This window comes from Hippopotamus amphibius, chromosome 5 (assembly GCF_030028045.1).
Source record: "Hippopotamus amphibius kiboko isolate mHipAmp2 chromosome 5, mHipAmp2.hap2, whole genome shotgun sequence".
NCBI classification, from domain to species: domain Eukaryota; kingdom Metazoa; phylum Chordata; class Mammalia; order Artiodactyla; family Hippopotamidae; genus Hippopotamus; species Hippopotamus amphibius.
Window position 1 is genome coordinate 130316884 of NC_080190.1, and position 19721 is coordinate 130336604.

Sequence of the window (19721 nt, forward strand, 5' to 3'; positions counted from 1 at the left end):
CCACACACAAAAAGAGCCACACAGGCAGATACAAAATATCTCATTTCTCTGGGCTTTAACGTGTCCCAGCAGAAGACTTGTGTGATAAGAAGGAGCACTTGTGATTGGTAGCTACAGGTGACTCTTAGACACCTGCTCCACCTCCAGAAATTGTGTTGGGGGAGGGGGTTCCTTATGTGTACATCTGAGAGTCTATTTTGGAGGTGGGAATTTGAAATTGAGGCAATCAATCTTGGCTTGAGCTGCCTCACAGCTTTTCACCCACCCAGAGCCCAGGAATCAATCAGAGAACAAGCTGGGAGCTAGTGCTCCTCCATCAGCCCAGAGTTCATCTTACACCCCATCAGGGTCTGAAGGGAGATACACCTGAGTGGTCTCGTGGGAGCCCCTTTCCACCTTTAAATGCACCCGTCAGACAACATGAACATCTGATCAGATCCTTAATGGAGTGCAGATAATGCAGCAAAGAAGGTTGTTTTATTGGGGGGAGAGGGAGTACTTGGTCATATTGTATTTCAAGGCACTGAAGCTTGGTTAAGAGGCTCTCACTGCAGTATGAAGAGTGAGCTCAGAATAAAGTAGCCAATAAACTACATAATTGTGCAGGGCATACACTGTGGCCCCTGCTGCAGTGAAACTTCAGGTTGTAAAATAGTTTATCCACGGGGTCTCAATATAAAGACAAAAAATAGTTGGGGGGAGGGGGAAATAAGGCTAGTGAGTAGACAAACACATAAAAGAGCATAAGAACTAGCAGCCGCCTCTGAGGGGAGACAAATTTGAAGAAGCCTTTTTAGAAAATTACGAGTCATTGTTTAATCAAGCACACCCCTCCAAATCCATGAGTCAAAAAAGTTTTATGTGTAGTAGATCTTCCCCCCCACCCCAAGAAACAATTAAGGGAAATTTGATAGGTAAGGTAAAGTGAAAAAAGCTGGGCGTTGGTGGGGGAAGGGCATATATGAAAAATCTTGTCATGCAATGAATGTCAGATGAAAAGGGGTCTGCCACAATCTACCAGTAATCCAATAATGTGGAAAACCTCATGGTATCACTGAGAGGAGAACAAGTAGTATTTCCCCATAAATCTTCAAAAAGTGAGCAGGTTCAATAGTTAGAGAAGGGTACAAGAATAGGAACTAAACCATTTGGCAGGGTATGTTACAAAATTGAGTGCACTCTAAATGGGTGAAAATCTGTCATTCTTACATGTTTCAAATTTAATAACAGATTTCTGGAGTATCATTCTAGCTCTCATAAAGGGTCAGCTTTCACTTTTCCTGTTATAGGAACTGCATTCAGTCACCAGACACAACCACATATACCTCCCCCTTTAGTACATCTTAGTTCAATTTGGACACAAACGTTTATAAATCCAACGCAACTCTAGGAAGTAAAAAATACAACATACAAATGCCAACTGATTTTTCCATTACATGCTCTTTGAAAAAATGCTATTTAAAAAACAAACAAAGCCCTACTACTTTCAAACCCAGAAAAGGCTTACATTTTTCTTTAAAAAGCATCCAGACACTGAAGGCATGAAGAAAACTGTGCAAAAGCTTATCTGCCAATGTTCTTATTTTGTAAAGGCACGGTATTTCTATTACTACCTTGTTTGTTCACTGACTTTTGGCTCACAGTTATAGAAAAGATCAACCAATTCTCAAATGGGAAGAATCCATGACTCTCTTCCAAAGCAAACACTTTCCTGCAAAGCTTTCAATTAAAAAAAAAAGGCAATATAATAATCAAGAAGTATAATCACAGAATAAGTGTAAGACAGAAAGTGGTTTCTATAATCACAGCTGTCTTAAAGGGCAGGCTGAAGACTAGAAATCTTAATTTCAAGTAGTTCCTTCCTTAATAATAGGTTACCTTCCTATAAAAGCAAGAAGGTCCATCTGCCTCAGGCAGATAAGTTTTGAAGCATTAATTCAGATAAAAATCTAGCATTTTCTTTCTTTCTTTGAGTATGTGAATTCTAGTGTGCTATAATGTGAGAATTCCAACATATGACCATTATGGCATGATATCTCATTGCTCAGCTTGTCATTATTTCATTTGTAATTCTTATGTTAATTATGTTCATAATTACTATAAACAGATGTGGTAGACATTCATGTGACCTTTTATTGCAGAATGCATTCCTCACTTATTTTGCTTTAATTTCTCATGTATGTGAAACTGAAATTCAAAAAAAAAGAGCTTTCTAATTTTTCTAATGTTTTATATGCGTAAGTTAAAACAAAACCTACCTTCTACTTCATCTGCATTTCAAAATATTGGAATATTCTTAACATTTAAGCTACTTTACAGAACATTTTAAAACTGCACACTGAACCTCACTGCTGCTCACTAAATTGTAGCTATGGATGCCAAACAAAGGCTAGCATCCGTGTCTAAGTTGTTTGTCTTTTTTTTTTTAATATCAAAGGTTAATGCAGCAGAATTGTGCTCCAAAACCAAGTGCCTAGCAGCTACATAGCAATTTATTCACTCATAACTCAACCATCACCCTCTTTACATAAAACACATTTACAATAAAATCAGTATGGATTTCATTAGCTGAAAACCTCCTCGAATTTCATTTCTTTGGCCCTAATCTATAATTAGTGTGGACAGACAGGTGCAAACCCTTCTCCTCTACAGATGGCTACTGGAAATGGTGCAAAGTAGCTCCTTCTGTTTAAACAACACAGAGATAACCTGCTCTGTCTTATCACTTACAATTACCTCCATTAAACTGAACTAATGTTTGCTTTAATAAAATGTTCACTGTTCTTTAAACATTATTTAGGAACTCTTATATTAATGGCTGTAAAAAAGTGAAGTTGGAAGGTGTCTCTTTAGATAATAATAAATAACTTATTCTAGATGAAATATTCTCACTGATGGATAATATTCTAAGGTTCACAAAGGTGTTTTAGTTGTCTTAACATTTGTCAGTTATTTTGCATAAATAGGGTCAAACATTGTATTTTTAAAAGACATCTGGGTGACAAACAATTTAACAAGTAAAGAAATTCAGAAGCATGAAACGTTTAATTTCTTTCTGATAGATTTTAACTTATTATTGAAGTATTTAACTCCTAAAATCCTAGATTGTTTTCAAAGGGTATTTATGTTAACCTAATTTTATGTATTTGTTTTACTTCTGATAGATTATGAAAGCTGTATGAATTCATCATTTTAAGGCACATTTTAAAAATTAACCATGCATGCAAGAGCACTCTATAAGCACATGGTTAAAAATAACACCATTTCATAATAAATAACTTCTATAAAGCCAGAGATCACTTCTTCCTGCTTCGGCTATCAAAAGTCTGTGGATCACTAGATGATAAATAAGGTGTCCATAAAACAAAGAACTTTTAAATGCTCAAACATCAACAAATAAATAGCTTTTCTCACTGAACTTACATAACTTACAGTAATAGACTCCAGTAAAATGCAACTGACTCGTTTTTTTTCACATGCAAATCCTGCAGGTGCCAATTTTTCAGACTGCTTTGCTATGAAGGGCTATGCTGCCTGCATAAAACCTCAATGAAGAAGGGTTTGCATTCAGTGCCTGTCAGCTGATGTTCATATCAAAGAAGTGAGAAACAGGATTTGACAGTGAAGAATGTCCTAACCTGACAACCACTGACCAGCATTCCTATTGGAAGCATTTCTTTCTTGTGATCCCTTTTCAATGTTGGGGGGAAAAAAAAGTGTTTTTGTTTTGTTTTTTTTTTTTGGCTAAGCTTGTATTTTACGATAAATGATAATGGCACCTTACATTTGTGTACTTCTTTGTAATTTATGAAGTGTTCTTTTATCTGCAAATATTTATACTAACACCCTGGATGGGAGAACTCATCACTAAATACTAGCATCAAGAGCAATATTTTACTTTTCTTCAGAAAGGAAAAATTGTAAAAATATTAAAAAAACAGCAGTCCTGTAGCTGCAACACATACTGTCCTAGTATTTCCAGCAACTTGCAATTTAACAGTGCAGTTTGCATTGTACTACAAGTAGAATGTGTCTTATTAGGAAAGTCCTTTAAGGATCATTTTAAAATCAAATTATTAGCAGGTATTAGTGGGTCACAGAGACTAAGGCTACAGAGGAAAATATCATTTCAAAGATTTCTGGTCTGCTCTGAGTTGTCCAAACATTAAAGAAAAAATAGACCATTTTCTCACTTCTTTTATTATGTATGAACTGGACACTGGACAAACTACATACACAAACTCTCCCACTATGTATTTGGCTTTTCAAATAAAGTGATTGCTGTCTAAATGGTTTACAAAAAATTATTAACGCTTAAGCAAAGTCTTTTAATATAAAGTTCTTCTCTTTGTATAATCTTAAAGTCAGCTTTTATGCACCCAGAATGAGCTTGATTCCTTGATTATTTGGTTGAAATTCTTTCTTTTAAAAGATTAAGCCAAAGAAATATCAAATGCTAAGTACAGTAGAAGTAAAGCAATGTTAGACTTCAACTTCCTCAACATCCTCTCTGGCTGCAAAAAATGCCTACATCAAACTAAGATTCCCTGATTAATACTGGGTGAGACTGTCAGACGTCCCTTTATTTTTTATTTATTTATTTTTTAGACGTCCCTTTAAAAATGACAATCAATAAAAAGAAAGAAAAGAAAAAAGAAAAAGAATTCAGACTGCCCTATGTATGCTACCTGAAAGCCCCCACAATGTTAAAACTAGAATTGACATTAAGGATAAACAAGGGGAAAAGATCCATAGAATTATGAATTTGCTTCTCTTTGTACACATCACATCTGACATAAGCACCCAGGTTTAGGCGAGGATGGTTTAAGAAACAATTGTGTTTGCTGACCTTTTCTAAGGCACTGTGTGACAGGAGAAACTGGGCACAACAGACTACTCACATGGTCAAGGCAATAAGGCTGCCATAAACTAACCCCCCCCCCCACACACACACACTAACAACCGTTTATCACAGAAAAGCTGGTCAATTTGTATTCTAGTGAGTGTGGACTCAGTGGGCACAGACCCAGTTTCACTCCTGTTCTATGCAAAGGGAGGGGTATGATAATAAAAGCCACTGAGTGCACTTAAAAGTGGTACAGATGTTTAAAAGGAGACTAGGAGGAAAAAAACCTGTAAAACAGATTTCAGTTCACACAGAAGGTAAAAAGAAAACGCTCTGGTCAGCGACCCAACCTTTACCAGGGGATAAATCAATTTGCAGCAGCTGTGGACAGCCATTTATATAAAGGCCCTGGGCAGATTAATTAAGGGAAGCGAAGTTAAAAATTCAAGGGACCCAGAGTTACATTAAGCACATGAAGTTGGTCTGGAGTGGGCTCTCCAGCTCTCCTAATCTTCACTCCCTCGCCCTGGACTCTGTGACTGGTCTTCAGGAGCTCAGCCACGGAGAAGACTGACTATTTCTGAAAGCGATATTCTGTAGCCAGGCTGGGGCACGTTGGGATTCGAGGTGCCCAATCCTGAAGAACAGCTATGCTCAAAAGATTTCCCCACTACGCTTTGCAAGGAATAAGGAAACCAAGGGCTGCAAGGCTCCGCAGCCAAATCCTCCAAACTTGAAAAGCGCTGGGCGGGGTGGGGGGGTGGGGTGAGGGGTGGGGGCTGGTATTTTTAGTAACAGTCTTGGTTCACATCCTACTTCCCGGCATCTGTACTCAAACTTTTCCAAGGGTTGACTGCCCTTATCCCACCCCACCCCCGAAAAAAGTTTCAAAAAACGGATTTAAGCTCCTTGTAGGACCTAATCGTCTTTGCTTAAGGCGTCCGGGACAGCGCAAGGTCCTCCCAGGAGAGGGGTCTGAGTGCGCCGACCAACCCAGTCCTTTCAGGCTCGCAAAGAGAGCTGTGGGGCCCGGAAAACGATATGAATTCCCCCGACGCGGCTCCCCGTCTGAGCTCCGCTGGGCGCGAGCTGCAGAGCACTCGGCTCCTCTCCCCGCTCCGGCGACGCGAGCCGAATCCGGGCGGCGGCAGCGCCCCGGGTGCGCGGAGGTGCGGGCAGGAGCGACGCTGCCCCACCGACCTCCGGCGCCAAACCCCCAAACCCAACGCGGGCGAGAGGTCCCGGTCGGGAGACGGCGACAGGAGTTCGGGAGGCCGCGACCTGGCCTCCGGGGGCTTCCCACTCGAGCACCCCGAATGCCCAAGAAGAACAGGGAAAGTTCTTAGGTGGGCGCAAAGCGCCCGGGTGCCGCTCAGAGGATCCCGACCCCAGTCGCAGCCGGGTCTCAAAGTTAAGATTCCTCCTCTCCTGCTCCCGGAGCTAAGTTTTCCACCATCGAAACGAGCCTTTCCAGTTAAAAAATCAAACAAGACAAACAAACAAAAAACCCACGATGAGGATTTAGGGCCACCTGCCAAACGCACGGTGGGTACCTTGACCGGTTGTTTGGTGGGAGGAAAAATACGCATGATCCTCCCGCTCACAAATCGTAATCGTGGAAAGGAAAGAAAACTGTTGTAAACACAGTGCGGGAAATCTGAGAGTAAAAATTGCATCCTTGGCTGACCCGTGAAGTTCAGTGTCAACGCAAGTTGCAGTCACTCGGGATGTTCCTCTTTTGCCCTGGTGCGTCGTTCTACCCTAGTTCAGCGACAAGTACAGCCTGGAGCCTCTCGGCCGAATAATCCAAATGAAGATGACGGTCATCAGAATAATAATTAATAGCAACAGCCATCCCGTCCCCGCCGCCCTCCCGTCGGCCCAGCCCTCCCGCGGGCACTTACACTGCACAGGGCCGGAGAGTCCCACCATCCGCAACCGGCTTCGAGCTGCAAATAAAACTTCCCGTTGTCTCGGCCGGCCCGTGGGGCGAGGGCGAGGGCGCGGCGCCTGTTCCCTCGCAAGGCCAGAGTGTCGGGGACCACTCGCCCACGCGCGCTCTCCACGAGGCCGCGGAGTGGCGCCGGGAAGCGCCTGCGGCCGCCCGGCACTGCACACGGCGAGCTGCGGTGCGAGGAGCCCGAGGTCGGGGACGCCAGCCAGACGCAGCCTCCACGCAGAACCCAAGACTTGCGGAGCTCGGCTCCGCTCCTCCCGCCTCCTTCCCTCCCTCCCTCCGCTTTTCTGTTGTTGCTGCTGTGGCAGACAAATGTGATGTGGGGCGCAGGGAATTGCCACTGTCACAGGCGGCGTCTGCGTCTGCCTCGCCCGCCCTCGCTCACTCTCGAGAAAGGCGACGCATTTATCTGCAGGGCGGCCGGGCGTCCGCCGGGGAGCAGAAGCGCCGCGCGCTGTGCGGCGAGAGCGCCTGCACCAGGACGGCTCCGGCGCGCGCTCGCGCCCGGGGCGCCGCGGCCGCTCGGGAGGGAGGCGGCGGCGCGGCCGCTACCAGGTGCAGGGAGGAGGGCCCGCGGCGGGGCGGGGGGGAGGTGGAGGTGGGAGACATCTGTGTCGTGCAGGGGTCACGGAGGTCAAGTATATGTTAACAATGGGCAGGCCCTGCTCGCTAGGGCGCGCGGGCGGGCTCCCTCCCGGCCTCGCCCTCTCCTTGCAGGCTGGACGTGGGGCTGGCTCTCTAATGATGCTTTCCCGGGCCGCCTGCTCTCCAGCGGCCCGAGTGCCCTGCAGTAACCCAAGACGACCACTTTCCCCGGCCATCTGGAGCGCTCCTGGCTGCCCTGCCTGTGTCTCATCACTGGCTGGAGAGACAGCTCTGCTAGAAATCAAGCCACTCTCAGATCTCCTCTCTAATCCCCTTCTGTTAGCTGATTTCCAGACTGACTATTTGCTTTCGCATTAGATAATAGCCTTAGAGAAAACAATTATCATTTTCTTTTTTCCTTTGTTTTTCTACTTCTTCCATAGTATACCATTAAGAGGGGCCTCTTTCTATCTCACGTTTTTGCTGGTTGTATCCTCCTCCCCCAGACATTAATATCAATACTGGGGGTCGGGGGGGGTCCCCCGGAGGAAAAGATAGGGTGAAAGAATTCCACATATTTCCAAAGTAAATAAATAATCTCTCAGCGAACAGGACTGACAATTTGTTTGTACAGAGCAAAAAGGGCTTGAATAATAATGAAAATATTAATATGTAGGTCAAATATGATCAGATAATGGCTTGCAGTGATAAGTAAAATGAAATCTTTTAAAATTATCCTGGAACGGTGCCACGACTGCAAATGGTATTATATTTAGTGTAACAATTTGAAATCCTGCTCTGAACCATGTTTTTTTTCAAGTGTCCTAAATCAGTACAAAATGTCCTGGGTGCATGTTTCTAAATTTCATCTTTACAAAGGAAAAAATGCTTAAGATAGAGTCAGAGTGGGCCTGATGCAGTGGGAACTGATGAGACATTCGTAGGTTTTATTCTTTTAAATGGTGCTTCAAATACTTAATAGTGAGTAAAACCCTTCCCCCATCCTTTTAAACCCAGCTGGAGCTTCCAATTCTGAAGTCTTTTCAGACTGTACTAATTTTTTGCAATTCATTTTCAGAAAACACTCATTGTACATTCTGCCCTCTCCTTGGGACATTTGACTAATGAATTATAATGGATTAATGAATTGTAATGTTAAGTCTTGGTATTTGATATTATGATGCTCTTAATTTGAATCTCAAATTTTATCAATTTGTACATCCTATAGTAGTTTCTGCATTACAGCTCTTTCTTTTTTGCTCTCCTTGTAAATCTTAACAGCATTGATAATCTTAAAATATAAAATTTTATGTATATTAACTCCTTTATGTAGGAAATTATCAAAGCTTACATTTTCTTTAAAGAATCAAAAACATTTTAATATTTCATTATTCTATTACTTGCATTATTTCTTCTGTCCCAAATTGAAAACCAAGAATTTAGATTCTGGGACTATACATTTATTCTTATTTAAAGTTAATAAAATGACATCTGAATCAGTAATGATTCTTGTGAAATAGTGTTATTTCTAAAATCATGTAAAGTTTAGAAATAAAGTAAATCAACAAGTTTTAGGATGTAGAAAATTGGGGGAGAAATAAAATATACATATCATGCTACATTTTTCTTCTTCCTGAAAATTGTGCCAAAGTAGGTGTGAAATTATGATAGAAACATTAAACTTCAAAATCAATGGAAAATAACTTGCAGGAAATCAAAAGTGTTTTACATTTTCAGACTATAGCCACAACACAAAGGCATATATTTAAATCATATTTTATAAAATCTTATAAGACTTTAGAAAGCTTATGGGATTCTTCCTTTTGCCAGTCATTCTTCTGGGAAAATAATAATCATTGTTCTAGTTATACTTATTTTTTTTAAAAAATACATAACGTTTTCTACTCAATTTGACTTTACATCAGATAGAATATGTCACTAAATCTGAGAGTATTTTAAAAATTCTGTTAAGGGCAGCTGAAGAATGTACATCCTGTTGCTGATGTGCAATGACTCAGTATATTCCTTAATCCCACTTCTCACCCCCTTTAAAGGCCTGTGTTCACATTTTTCTGTAGGGTTTATCCTTATATTATCTCCCAACTCCTCTGTTTGGAGCAAATAGTAACTATAGGGACCACCTCAAGTGTAAGGTGATTCTTGAATTTCAAAATCTAGGAAAATAAAACATATTAAATGAAAAAGGAGGGGATCATTAATAAGTGTGGTAGGAGGGTGTGAACTGCCTGAAAACTATACAGGTCCACAAAATATTTGGTTACCCTCACCGTGGGGTGGGAAATACACATGACATACATTCATAATGCAATAAACTATTAATCGATACATTTTAAAAAAAACAATCTAAGGAGACAGGAATCACTATTGTCTTTCTGCCTGCCACTCACAAGAGAAAATCAGGTATCTGTATTTCAGGACTATTATTTTGCTGATCCAAAAAAAAAAAAAATATTTTTTTTAATTTTTTTTAAAAGAGTAGATTTTTTAGAAATATAGGCACATATCCACCCTAATGAAACCATTAAATTGAAAAATAAAATACTCAATAATCTGTTAAACTAGAAAAACCCTTACTAGCAACTTTTTCTCACAGATTTTTTTCCCACGTTATTAAATTTTCATTATTGTAAAGGTACTGAGTTCTTTCAGCTTACAGGTTTTGGTTCTTTTCAGTAATCTTACCTAAGAATGCTTTTTACCCCCCTTAAAACAATCTTAAAAAAAGAGTTTTCAATACAAATTTCAGATGACTGCTTATTATCTTCTTTAGAGATGTGTGATTCGTCTCTCACAAACAGGAATTCCTATACAAAATTTTACTGTCTTTAATTAGCACTTTTAAAATTCCTTCTTACAGATATTAAAGTTTGAATGACTCCCAAGCTGTGATTTTTCCATGTACCTTGAAAAAGTCCTTCTGTTTGCTTAGGATGATGAAAATTCTTTATTACCATGTTACTATTTTTTAACAAAATTTATTGTATTTGTGGAACAATATATGATAAACATAAAGGACAGGAAGCAATAATTACATTTTGGTAAGTGAACAACTTACCCTATTTGCAATTTCTCTTGCTTTTGCTGTGTAATTTTATGTAGCTTACTTTTTGAGCTTTGTATGGACATTTTATTCCAAACCTTTGGAATTTTGTTATTTAACTTGTTTAAGGTTTAATTTTAGAACACGGACAACAAAAGAATAAATTTTAGAGATCTTTTTATCTTATTCTATAAGTGTACAGTGTAAATACATTAGTTCTTAGGGGACCTAAGATAATAAAGATTTTTTTTTAATAGAAAATTTACAAGTTAAACTAAAAATGGCTCTCAGGACTTCCCTGGAGGTCCAGTGGTTACGCTCTGTGCTTCCACTGCAAGGTGCAAGGGTTCAGTCCCTGGCTGGGGAACTAAGATCCTGCATGCCATGTGGTGCAGCCAAAAAACAAACAAATAAAAGGCTCTTATCATACCTTCAAATAGGCTGATTGGCTTGCTATGATTTAACTGCAAGCCCGCAAACGAGTTAGATTTTTGTTTTTGATCCCTATCCATTCAGGTAGTCATGCATGCTTTCCTGTACTACTTTAAGCCAGTCTTCACCCAAAAAGCCAAAATTGGAAAATTTTGATTACTATTTAATTTGCAAAAGGAATTTTTTTTAAGTTTGGAGGGTTTTACAAAATAATTCATATTAGTGTTTCTTTAAGTAATGAGTTTTACTCTTTAAATATTTAAATATTTGTATTCCTCAGACTTTGACACCTTAAACTCTGCAGGAGTGAATTTATTGCATAATATGAAACACACATATGTTACATGCCATACATATCTAAGTGTTTTTATATGCACACCTATCTGTAAGCTAGTAATTATCTTGTGACATTTTATTGCTAATCCATGAAAAATAATGATACCAAAAAAAATTTAGTCACGTTTCTAATTTACATTGAATGTTTCTCACCTCCACCTTTGAAAGTTGATTTTTAAAATACCAAAGCCAGAATAAAACTTTATAGAGTCCATCCCCCACTGAAATTCTATATTCCCCATTTTTTTATTGAATGTGCCAAGTTATTTTTCCTTTTTTGCTGTTTTTCTTTTTATATTGGTGGCTACTCTATCTATATAATTCTCAGTTAGATGCATATTACTATGATGTAACTACACAGATAGGAGTCTTTGTTTCGTTCACTGAACAGTGCCTGTCACATATTAGGTGCTCAATAAATATTTGTTGAATGATGAATGAATAAGATTAAAAAACTTTGTCACATAGATGTCTATCTACATGAATCAAAACATTATCAACCTGACTTCCTTCTTACTGAATTATTAAGAAACCTAAGATTTTAACACTACCAATATTTTAAATGAAAAAAATGTGGGAAACCAAAGAAAAGGGTCTTCTGTGTTGTTTTATATGTGTATTTCAATACTTCTTGAAAAATGGTGAATTTGGTGTGAAAAATATATAGTTTTTGTTTTAACTGTTTATGAAATTATTCTAGGTTCTACAATAAAGCACAAATATTTCTGAAATTTTGGTTTACTTTTTATAAGTTAGACTTTTAAAATACAATATGAAGGAACTTGAAGCTAGGGGGGATTTTAGAAATAAGTAATTTTGTGTTCTTATCTTACATAGTACTTGATGTATTTCTCAGTATACACATCAATATGCAGTAAAAATTCACGAGCTGTTTAATTTGTCTGGGCCATGTTCTCATCCTTTCATTTAGTTGTTATATCATTGATAGTTTATATAATCCAGATTATTTAAATGGTGTTTATACTTAGTAAAGAATCATCTTTATTTGGAAATGTATGCCTTAGTTATGCAAGATCAGTGTGTCTATGTCCACATTAAATCCACCCTTTAAAAAATGCATATTTACAGTATTTTAATCATCTTATGTTCCCTAATCCTTTAAAAATATCAATGTATTCCATAGAACACTCTAGTCTGATGAATCCCATATCACCTCATAAGACTGTTTTCATGTGGGAATCACTACATCACTGTAGCGTATCCACCTCTGGGGGGAAAAACTGGCTCACAGCACAGTAGTGGGAAGAGAAGAAATTTTTGGCCCAAAAATCTGTAGCAAACATAGACTGCTGTTAATCATGTTCAGCGTGAAACTGTTTTGCACAGTTCTTACTTTTCTCAATATGACTGGCCACCAACTGAGAGGCCCCAGTGTCTCAGTGGAAGACACTAAAAAGGGTGAATCCATCACCTGGAACCAACAGATTCCCCTTCCTAAATTTCCCCCAGACTTCATCTGTGCCTTCAAGAGAATCATTTGGTCAACACACCCTTTAGGATTAGGCACCTGTAAAACCGCAGGATGGTGATGTCAACCACCTGGTTTGCCTTACATACCTTGTAATTTGGTCCAATTTCCTTGAGAGGAAATAATTTTTACAAGATAGAAAATTTCAATTTCTCATGTTTTCCGGGCAAAAAAATCACCTCCAGACTAACATTTTCCCTAAGTATTCACATTTTTATTTTTAAATAAATGTTCCTTATTTAATATTTTTACAAATATATGTATATGTATGTATGTATGCATACACTTGTTTGCAGTCTTAATATGTCTCATGGAATCTATACTTTCTAGTAGAGAAGAACAAATATATTTTCCCTTAGAGCAATGCATGTCAAACTTTAATGTGTATACTAAGCATCTGGGGGATTGTGTTAATGGCAGAATCTGGATCAGTGGGTCTGGGCTGGGGCCTGAATTCTGCATTTTTAACAAGCTTCTGAGGATGCTGGCCCACATAATCAGGAGCAAGACTTTAGAGATTACTGGAAGCATTGGGAACATCACACCTTATCATCCTTCTTATACACACAGAGCCCCACTTTCATAGCTTGCACAAAAGCCCACAGCATTCATGCGTTCCCAAAATAACACAAAACATCCTATGGGACTGTGAATCTGTAAGAAGAGAAAAGCCTGCTCATATATGAATAGATTCCTAATGTCCCCACCTGCGTTCAGACACCTGCAATCAACAAGGGAGACCCATTATCAGATAATAATAACATAAGCAGCCACAAAGCTGTGCATCTAAACAAGACTGGAAGCTCTTTAAAAGTTAAGCCATGAGTGGGTGATTACTGCAGGAGCATTAGGTCACTTGCCACTCTCCTCTAAGGAGTCAGTGATAGCCATCCCTTGCGCTGGACTGTACTTGCCTAATGCGGTGTATAACTGAGAAAAGGTAATACAAACTAATGGATTCAAGGTGTGCAATGTTTTCCAACTTCCTTATGCACAGCCATGGACCATTCCAACCCCCACTCGCTTGTGATGGTGCATGGAGGGTCTTCAGTCAGAGGTTATGCAGCATGGGCTCTGTCGCACAAGACAAGGCTCAGCCTTGCTTGCCTCAGCTCACCCACTGATGAAATTAGTTTACTTCATCGTATTGACATGTTATGACAATTATGCCATAGTGCACTGGTTTAACTGAAAGGCCTAGTGCTTTTAAACCTTAATGACAGTTGAACACTAATAAGAACAAAGAAATGTATATATTTTTCATAAATGCAATCATGTAGACATTTTCATTTTTAAGCATTCTGCTTGGATCTCACAGAGGATATTTGAACATTTGGGAGGAAGGAGGTTTATTTCTTATCATTGGTTTTGAGTCTTTTGAGCCAAAGAAGCATCCACTCAAAGCCCTTGCAAGTGAAAAAAACAAAAACAAAAAAGTTCATGTATTTTGACAGTGATTCTAACACACTCTCTCTCCCTATCAATAATTGGATATATTTTTGTGCTACAAGCCTTGCTTGTTCTCATCTCATTGGGTGCCAAAATGGTAAATAATTTATGTTGTCTACCAGAATACCACTTCTTTAGCTTTAAGAAACAACAACAAAAACAACAAAAAAACAAAGTGTTATAGCCAGGAACTCTTAATAACATTTCTTTGCTGCAATATGAATGAATGCATACTTTTCCCACCTCTTGCTCCTATTTCTAATATTGCAGAAGGGTTTATATTTTTTTCTGAACAATACATTTTAATTAAGAAGATTTATTAAGGACAGTTTTCATTCCTGTGATTACATTTCCAGTTGCTGAGACATCTGCATTTCAAAATACACCACATATTTTCATAAATATTCCACAATTCCCTTAGAGCATTTTGGTATTCCAATTTCCTCTAACCTCTTCTTAACATCTTCACATTCATTTGTGTGTTCCATGTATCTGTACCCAGTCAGGATTAGACATTTCTTCACACAGGTATTTTGTTAGGAAGCAGATTCAAAGGGTTCCTGTTCTCTGTGAATCAAGACTTTTGAAAGGCACAAAGACAAATTAAGCTCAGTAACACATGTCTAACAAAAGATCTAGATATCTTACAAGATGAACTTAGAGTTGCAGGGTAAACAACTGGGCTGAGTTTGCTTTGCATTTTAAGTCATTGTTATTTTAATGGAGTGGGAAATTCATTTAAATAGTGGAATCTGATAGTTACCCAATTAAAGCTCTCTTGTCTACGTTAATGGAGTTTTAAATTTTTAGTTTTTGAAACCCACTTTTTGCCAGAGAGTTATTTGAAGATGAAAGCAGTTTGAGCAGTGTCTTTTTTTGTTTTTTTTGGGCCAAACCTTGAGACTTGTGGGGTCTCAGTTTCCCGACCAGGGACTGGGTCCCAGCCACATCAGTGAAAGCCTGGAATCCTAACCACTAGGCCACCAGGGAACTCCCTTGAGCAGCGTCTTCAGATGTACCTCATGAGTGACAGTCAGTTGTAGATTAGACCTTGGAAGTGTTTTGTATAAAATTGTAAGCCAATGTATCAAGCTTGATCAAGGTGCAAAGAACAGAAACACCCTCAGGTTATTTCACTTGGTTCAGAGGAGTTCACTGTAAGGATACAAAGGGAAATGCAGAAGGCAGGAAACTATCAATAGAACTTATCTGGGCCTCACAGGAGAGAATATGTATATCTGTGATTATCTCTATGTGCTTCCTTGCAGCCTGCGCTAATGCCCCACTGGCTCCCAGCCTGCATGTCCTGCCCTTATCATGATCCCATACTCTCTCTTTGTCCCTATGCTCCTGCCACTACCATCTAGCTTCTTGGTCCTCTCTACTCCATAGATTCTGCTCACACATTGCTTGGACTGTTTCGTGATTTCTAGTAACTCATGGCTTCTTCTTACTGTCATGTCTGTCTTTCAACTCCTGTTCTCCTGCTAACATACTATTCTAAAATGCAGAGACAGAGAGACTGATGAAATCAGTCAACCATGGTCAGTGTTTTGGAACCAGACCACCTCATTAGCTGGAGGATGGGTCAGGAGTCCATCTGTGGTCCCATCAGTTGTGGTCAAGGTGGCAAGGTCATGTAGACAACTTTCCTCAGAAGGAAACTCCTCATGAAGTTACTGGACTCCTCCTCATGGCAAAATAACATTAAGAGGCTTTTGAAAAAATAAGAATTGTTTTAAACTGACTGATATTTGCCTGATGTGAGCAAGGGGAAAATTGTAAATTAATATTGATGTTTAATGATGAGATGAATACCTTAGGAATTCCGATCATTCCTGGAAGGTTTTCCAGGTTTTATCCTGATATTCAGTATTATCTCTATAAAGATAGTACAGAAGAAAGAAAGATCTTAGGCTCTGTGATCTATGAGACCCACCTCAATGAGAATCCCGCGCACCGCAATGAAGAGTAGCCTCCACTCTCTGCAACTAGAGAAAGCCCGTGCACAGCAACAAAGACCCAACGCAGTCAATCAATCAATCAATAAAAATTTGTTTAAAAAAAAAAGAGCAGATTCTTTTCTTTCTATTAGCCATGGCTCTGATATTATTATTATTATCCTTATCATCACTATTAATTTAAAATAGGAAATGTAAAATACATAAGTGGTGAGAGTGGGGTAATAACACATAGAAAAAGATACATGGCTTTTATGGTGCCTTGTAGTCACACTTTTCACTTTGTAAGCTATTTATTCCAAAATTTAATGACACATACAACATACACATCATTGTGCTAACACTGGGGAAATAGTACTACTAACTGGCTGTTGTAGGAGGTAAAATTGAGAGCTAGATAATAAATTTATGCCCACTTTGAACGTAATCGTTTTTTTCATATAAAATTATATATATCCCCACATGCACAAGCACACAAGCAAAAGATGTATGTAAGTACATGTACATTTACACAATATACTTAAAAATACCTAAATATATGCATATGCCTATCCATACACAGAGTATGAATTTTCTTTCACATCTTCATTTTCTTTAAATCTAATCAGATCCTTATCCTAATAGGCTGATGGGAAATTCAGTTGAGAGGGACACTTTTCCTCACTCTCTGGATTCTGTACTAGCCTTTGGGTCTTGCTGAGAAAACTTTGAAGAAGTTAGTTTATTCTTTCATCCATATTATATCACTGCGATTTCTCTCACCCAAGTCATAATGGCTTCTTGAAATCTACAACTTGACCCCAGTATCTTCTGAGGGGATAAGAATATTTGCAAAGGTGGCAAATGGCCCCTTCCACCATAGTTCAAACTAGGTGCCAGGCTCTGTTCTAAGTAGCACTTTCCAGGTATTACTTCATTCACTCATAAAACAACAGTGCAAGAGAGGTACTATTATGTCCCCAAGAAACCGAGCCCAGAGCTGGAGTAACTTGTCTAAGGCCTCACAGCTCGTAAATGGCGGGCGCAAGATTTGAACCCTGGTGGTCTGGGTTAACAGAAGTCTGATCCAGTCTCAAGAGTCTTGGTAGGGCTTCCCTGACCCCTCCAGAAGTTACAGTTCATCTCGGGGTCAGCGGTTTTAAACACCAGTGAAAATCTTGCTTCTAAGCTTGTCGGGGCAAATCCAATGGTAGAAAAAAATTGAAGAGAGTTTCCAAGTTCAGTTCCACTAAGATCTAATTCTGAGAGCAAGACTGTCTGGAATTAAATGCCAAGGTCCATGGCTGTCCACTGAAACCTGAGCTCTCTCCATGAAGTCACGAATCTAAATACCTGGACCTGTGGAAACTGTCTCTACTTCCTTAAAAGGAAATTGGCATAATGCTGGTAAACAACTGCTAACTGGTGACTGCTAACCTGGGCAGAAAAAAAAAAAATCGAGGTTATTCCAGCGATCTCCTCTTTTTTGTGCTTCTTAAGAAAGAGGACCCTGAGTTAAGAGTGTTTTAAATTACTTCCTCTCTCAAGAAAGAAAAAGGAAAAAGAAAAGAGGTCCAAATCATGTCTGCCCAGACGTTCAGGAAAAAGTAACCTAGTAAGGCAAATGTGATTATAGTTTCTACTGGTTCACAATCACCATATCTCTAGGTCTGAGCACACACCCTCACACTCAACCAAGGTGAAGATGTTTCAACTCTTAAGCCTTCCCCACAGTACCAAAAAACAAAAACCCCACCCTTCAAAACACTTACTTCCCTTTAGAAAATGTCTTTCTGACTTCTTTAATCACCTCCCTTTGACAAGTACATAAAGAGTCCAGATCCCATTATTTGCCCCGGAGCAGATTCTTTCACTCGCAAATGTAAGGCTGTAGGCCCCTGGATTGATCTATCGTCTAACTGTATAAACTAGGTACCATATACAGGTGAGAAACAGAGGATGTATAGCCAATATACATGTATACTCTTAATACAGTGGTCTTTTTAAGAATATTTTTACATTTCTCAATTACTACAATGTTATTTTTCCTAAAGTAACAAATATTTTCATTTTCTGCTATATTTCTATGCTAGCTAAACTGCTCTTTCTAGGGAAAAAAAATTTAAGAAACTCAAATATATTCAGAGATGTCACCTAGCATTTAGTCTCTTGAAAATGTACATATTAGCACTTAGAAATATAACATTTTTTTTTTTTTAAAAAAGATTAGCTGTCTAATTACAGATTTCACACATAATCTGTCAATTGGCTAAATATGTGCTGACTGTCATTAAGCTGTTCAGTGAAAGATGGGTAGAGGGCTGGCCTGCTGCTTTTCTCAGAAGAACAAGGAGTTGTCTTTTAAAGGAGAAAAATTTAGGAGTAATATCCATTTTCTCACCTTTCAAGGTGGCTAAAATAACCCACAATTCAAGTACCTTTTGAGCCACTAACTTGTGCTATGATGGTAATTGATTTATTAAAAAAAAAGAAAGAAAAGCAGATTTACCTGCCCCCTTTCAGATTTATTGAATGTTAAATTAAAATCTGAAGGAATTGAATTTTGAAACTTATTTTGAAACTTATTTTTAACACCCTTGTCAGTGAGTTTTATGCCACAAGCACACCATTTCTTCACTGGGAACCTCTGAAACTTAAACAGTGGTCTTCAAGATTTGGTTCTGTTTTGGGCCAACAATGTGATCCAAGGTCACTCTCTTCATCTCTCTAGATCTAAAGTTTTGTATCTGTAAAGTGATGCAATTGCTCCCAGTAATCTCTAAAATCTTTCCAAATCTATGTCCTGGGATGAGTCTACACAATTCAATTCAGGACATAGAACAATTCAAAAGCTTCTGTCTCTGAATCAGTTTGAGAAGGCCATCATAATAAGGTACATTAGAATAGCACTTCAGAATCTTAAAATGCTTCTACTTTACATATATATATATCTGAGTCTGAGTGTGTTGAAAAGTAGAAAGTGCAAGTATTACCCTGGTCTTTTTATAGATGAAAAAAATGGGTTCAGGAAAAATTAAAAAGATTTCTTCAAGGTTAAACAGTAAGTGAGATGCTAGACCAGAATTCTGATGTTCAGATGATTACACTTTTCCATATTTACATGCATTTTTATCTGACCACAATCAAAGAACAACATAAAACCAATCCAATCAAAATTTCACTTTTGTTTTATATGTTTTCAAGAAAAATTAAAAAAACCACAATTTCAAAAGTGGTGATTACTTTTTAAAAACAGTCTTAAAGTATTTGAATTCGGATTATGTTTTTCTTTCTTTTCTTTTTTTCTTTTTTAGCTGTGTTGGGTCTTCCTTGCTGCGTGTGGTTCAACATTTCTGCGTTGTGGCGAGTGGGGGCTACTCTTAGTTGTGGTGTGCCGGCCTCTCATTGACATGGTTTCTTTTGTTGCAGAGTGCGCTCTCTAGGCACTCAGGCTTCAGTAGTTACAGCACGTGGGTTCAGTAGCTGCGGCGTGTGGGCTTAGTTGCTCTGCAGCATGTGAGATCTTCCAGACCAGGGACTGAACCTGTGTCCCCTGCATTGGCAGGCAGATTCTTAACCATTGCCCCACCATGGAAGTCCCCTATGTTTTTCTTAACCATTATCCC

At 38.9% G+C, this 19721-nt stretch overlaps 1 protein-coding gene across 2 annotated transcripts in view; it reads right to left on the bottom strand.

Annotated features, from left to right (window-relative positions):
• Nucleotides 1–6775, bottom strand: part of RUNX1T1 (RUNX1 partner transcriptional co-repressor 1) — a 138829-nt gene extending 132054 nt beyond the window's left edge. Inside the window, exon 1 of one of the 2 annotated variants that reach the window (XM_057736267.1) lies at nucleotides 6751–6775. The gene's annotated coding sequence lies outside the window, so the exon portion shown is untranslated. Of the gene's footprint in view, nucleotides 1–6533; nucleotides 6636–6750 lie in introns of those variants that run through there. The other variant, XM_057736266.1, reaches the window with a different exon arrangement.
• Between the last annotated feature and the right edge of the window lie 12946 nt (nucleotides 6776–19721).